The sequence below is a fragment of the Nicotiana sylvestris genome, chromosome 3, assembly GCF_000393655.2.
Source record: "Nicotiana sylvestris chromosome 3, ASM39365v2, whole genome shotgun sequence".
NCBI classification, from domain to species: Eukaryota; Viridiplantae; Streptophyta; class Magnoliopsida; order Solanales; family Solanaceae; genus Nicotiana; species Nicotiana sylvestris.
In genome coordinates this window covers 51,996,524-52,001,718 of record NC_091059.1, presented here as the reverse complement: position 1 = coordinate 52,001,718, position 5,195 = coordinate 51,996,524, and positions in this window count along the sequence as shown.

Genomic DNA, 5,195 nt, shown 5'->3' with positions numbered 1-5,195 from the left:
TCGATTATAGCTCGATAGTAGTGAAAATACTGTAATATTATATATATACTCTTTGCTCTCTTTGTTGAAAGAAGACAAAACTAAATTGAATATTAAGTCCCGACAAGGGAGAATGCTGTAACTTATAAGACCAAGAAAATGTACATAAATTCAGGAATATGAACTTCTCTTTATGTCTCGTTATCAAACACATGTAGTTACTGGATCATGCCAAAATGAAGGAAAGGTTTAGCCTTAACATACCTTAACTCTGTTGAGTCCATTATTCATAAAACTCAACTCAATCTACCACAACATAAGGAGATTTAAAATTAGTGCTGAGTAAAGGCCATGTTCGGAACTTAAACTAGTAGCTCATTTACGTAAATTTTTGCAGCATCTCCCCTGTAACGAGGCCGTCCTCCAATACTATATACCAACAACAACAAGAACACAACAATAATAACATGTACGCATAATTTTACAATCTTATCTCCATCACAGTATACCACAAAATAGCCCACACCCCAAATTACTTCATACATAAAACGACAACCAAAGTAGTGCCAAACAACCTAAAAAAATAACGACGAACAATCAGCCTACCATCCGTCATTATGTGTTGTTTCCCCACACCTTTTCTCCTCCAAAATGCCATAAAACATCAGCACAAGAGGCCAACACCAAACAACCTACAGACAATCCACTACAAGTCAAATAACTCAAACTCACGGCTTCCGATCACCGTCCCGTAAGTTCTAACTATTAGGAAACAAATTTATCAACCTTCCTTAATATTTAAACACTTAAATACAGATATTATACGTTTCTTAACTTTAATGTACCTTCCAAAACTCGAACTACAAAGAAACAAGAGTGGCGGTATAATGATACTTACGCCAAAGGGATCGTTCTAGTGTTATCGCTTCTTAATTTTGTATCCGGGATGCTAATCCTTTTTGAAACCCTTGAAAAGAGCTTGAGTTAAGTTTACGGGTGTTCTATGGTCATTTTAAATGGATAAATGAAGAGAAAAAAACGAGATAGGCCCTATATACTAACTTTTGAAAAGTCAAGGAGGTGCTAGCTTGGCACCCTCTCATTGACCCATCTTCAGACGCTTATATCTTTTTATCCAGATGTCTTATGAATGAATGGTTAAGAATGTTGGAAACTAAATTCCAAGACCTTTTAATTTTCTCTATAATATATCCATAAAATACCTCATATAGCGCACGAAATATATTGATCAAAAAGCTTTACTGACACACTTACTTGTCACTTATGCAGTCTACACAGTCTCACAAAACTGCAAATATCTCTCTACCCTTATGTTGTATGGATGAATGGTTTAATAGATTAGAAAATAGACTCATATATATTCAATTTGGTAGGTACATCATACCCTAATTCTAAGTATATTGAGAGAAAAGCTCAACTACATTTAGCCTCAGTTTCAACACATTTATGAATGTATCTTGTGATGACCTTTTCCAACTTTTGTTCCCCTATTCTGTTGATTTCAAATCATAACAAACGTCTATCATAAAACTACGATAACTCATAACATAATCTCCTTATAATTTTAAACACCCTATTCTCACCCTAAAAGTACATGTTATAACATTCCCAACTTGTCAAATTTCGATGAAACTTATTTTCTTCAATTCATTTGGCTTCTAAACCTTCAAACCCTCTTGGTACTTGATCTTAAATATTTTAACCTCCAAGGTAACATGATTAACTTACTTTATGTACTTTCAAAGATGATCTCATTTATGAGTTTACATCAATTGACTTAAGATGTTCTTACGTATGGAAATATAGGGTGTAACAAGTCTGCTGGGTTAGGTTTTTGTATTGGGGGTCTAAGGTAAACTGTCAGCACCCGGAGTTTGGGTATGCCTTCCACATGGAGTTATAAGCCTACTTGAAGGCTGAAATATGCTACTAGGTTAATTTGTATTTATAATTGGGCTTATAATTGTTCTATTTAGGCCTGTAATAACTTGTATAGTGAATGATGAGGAAAATAGTTAACGAGGGGCTAGGGTATTCTAATTTTTGCATAAATGGGTAGTAAGCATGTCTATAGGGTCCAAATGATCTTACTTGCTACTTGTTTGCCATGCTCTATTTCTGTGCATTACCTGCTAATAAACAACATTCCTATAGGATCCACGACTTTGTATATTTACTTCAAAATATGATTTAGGACTCTAATTAACTGTTGATTTAATACTATTGATGTGATCTATAACTTGTTTAGAGGAGATGCCTATAGGACAAACTCCGTGTTAACTTGTTTTAATATCTACTTCTTCACTTAGAAATTATGTGTCAGGATATAACGCTTAGCTATCATGCCTATAAGAGTCCATCTTGTTTAATTGAAACTACATGTGCCAATATGTCCTTCAACTGTGTTCTCCACACTTATCCGCCTAGAGATCATGACTATAGGGTCTGTAAACAAGGATTCGCATCACTCAACTACTTTTTGTCTAAAATAGTCTAAACATGATCATTTAGAAATCTTTCTTATAGGACTTAACAATGAAGTCTTCTTGTTGAATCATCCACGTATGAATCCTAAGCCGTTTAATTTTAACTAGTTTCACATAGAAACCATGCTTTCGGTTTAATTAATTCAAAACGCAAGTGTTCGTCCTAATTCACAATTAGAAGAGCACGTTCATAGGGCATTTCACCTGTCTATTCGCCACTGCCTATCATTGTTAGTTGATAATTACTCGATGTACATCTATGTGTGGAGGTTAACATGAGCCCCCCTTTTTTGCTAATTGAATCTTTACATGAATTCCTATTTGTTTCAACTATGTGGCACCTAGTCTTTTAATTTTGAGAAGGCTAGAATGAGTCTAGAACCACCTATATAGAGGTCCCATGCCTCCTGGACCATAGGCATGGGACGGGTAAGCATAAGTAGGGTACGACCTAGAATTGAATTAGTACGCTTTTTAGGTGAACAACTTAAAGATAGTAAATGAGTATATGAAGATTATAGTATGTGCTCTTGAATAATATGAGCAACCCTTGTACCTAAAAGGGTTGCGAAGTATTATTTATATTGCACGGGGTGATACTTTAGGCTTAAAAATTTAGGACCCCCATTATGTCTAGTTATTCATTGTATATTTAGTTGGAATCTAGATTTAACTAAGTTATACCTTGTAGCCTCCGAAGCGTTGTACCAATTAGTTTATTAACAAATGAAGTCTACTCTTCTAGATTATTCCTTTTATATTACTTATGCATTACTTCTTCAATTAATATCTCATTTCACTTAGAAATTGATTACCTAGACCTTTTCTCATTTAACTTAATAGAGGATTAAATTGCATGCTCATTTAGGATAACTAACTATTATTCGATAAATCCCACATAGTATAGAATTCGCCCGGGAACCACAATTGTGGATCTCAAAGAGTGATTAATGCTTTCTCTTTGAGGTAATTTGATCCCTTACTCGATTTATGGTGATGGTGACAGTTTAAAAGAGAGTTATTTGCAAATAGGTTCCCTAACGCACCTTAAAATTGTTAGGTGTGGACACTTATCTTTTAACACTTATTTAAAAGAGATATCACATTTTGAAACCCTTTTTCGCGAGAAAATGAGGCGCGACAAATATAAATCTCAGACTACTATTAAGTCACAAGTTTTGGCCAACTTTGTGATTGATTTTAGCTCGGGAATGATGCCTTTAGCTGCTAAAAAAGCAATTCCAGTAACAAAAACTATCTCCGGTGTATGGACCTTGTTTACAGATGGAGCCTCTAATGTAAAAGGTTCCGGTCTTGGGATAGTACTAATCACTCCTTTAAGAGAAACCCTGAGACAAGCTATTAGAACTGTTCCATTGACTAATAATAGAGACGAGTATGAAGCTTTGGTTCCAGTACTTGAATTAGCCTGGGGACTAGGCTCCAAGGTGATTGAAGTAAAATGCGACTCTGAGCTGGTAGTAAATCAGATATATGGAATCTTTGTTACCAAAGAAGAGGGAATGCAACAATACTTGAATGAAGTTTAAGTTTTACTTTTCTGGTTCAGGGAGTGGTCAGTGATTCATATCCCAAGCGAAGAAAACGTGGAGGCAGACACATTAGCCAATTTAGGTTCGTCCATGGAAATAAAAGGAGTTGATTCCGGTGCAGTTGTTTAGTTATAGCATTCAATCCTAAACGTGGATGGATATTGCGAAGTTAACTCAACAAACCTAATCTAGGATTGGAGAAACGATTCTATGGAATATTTAAGGCACGGAAACTTGCCTGAAGATTATAAAGCCTCCGGGGCATTAAGAACAAAATCTTCTCGATATTATCTCGTTGATGGATAATTGTACCAAAGGTCTTTCCAAGGACCGTTGGCTTAGTGTTTAGGAACATCAAAGGCTGATTATGTGATAAGAGAAGTTCACGAAGGTGTTTGTGGAAATCACTCTGGTGCAGACTCATTGGTGCTCAAATTGATAAGGGTCGGCTACTATTAGAGCCGAATGGAACAAGATGCAAAGGCATTTGTATAAAAATATGATAAGTGCCAACGTCATGCTCAATTGGTGCATCAGCCAGTGAATCATTTGCATTCAGTGGTGTCACCACCTCCATTCATAAAATGGGGGATGTATATAGTCGGTCATTTGCCTCAAGGGCCCAAATAGGTAAAAATTCTTTTAGTTTTGACTGATTATTTCACTAAGTAGGTTGAATCATGAGCTTTCAAGAAGATTAGAGAGCAATACGTGATTGATTTCATTTGGGGTCATATCATTTGCTGGTTTGGAGCACCAAGAAAAATTTCTTGTGATAATGGTTCATAATTTATAGGTTCCAAATTGAAAAAATTCTAGAAGGACTGAAGATCAAAAGAACCACATCCTCCCCATACTACCCAAGTGCTAATGGTCAAGTAGAGTAAACCAATAAAGTGATGACTCAAAACCTCAAAAAGAAATTAAAGGATGCTAAAGGCAGATGACTAGAAGGGCTACCGAGAGTATTTTGGGAATATCGAATGACGGAAAAGTCGAGCACAGGGGAAATGCCTTTTTGCCCTTGTATACGGTGCAAAAGCTTTAATTCTGGTGGAGATTGGGGAACGGCCTATAAGGTATTCCCGAGCAAATGAGTAGAAGAATGATGAAACAATGTTTATTAAGTTGGACTTGCTCGAGGACCGTCGGAACT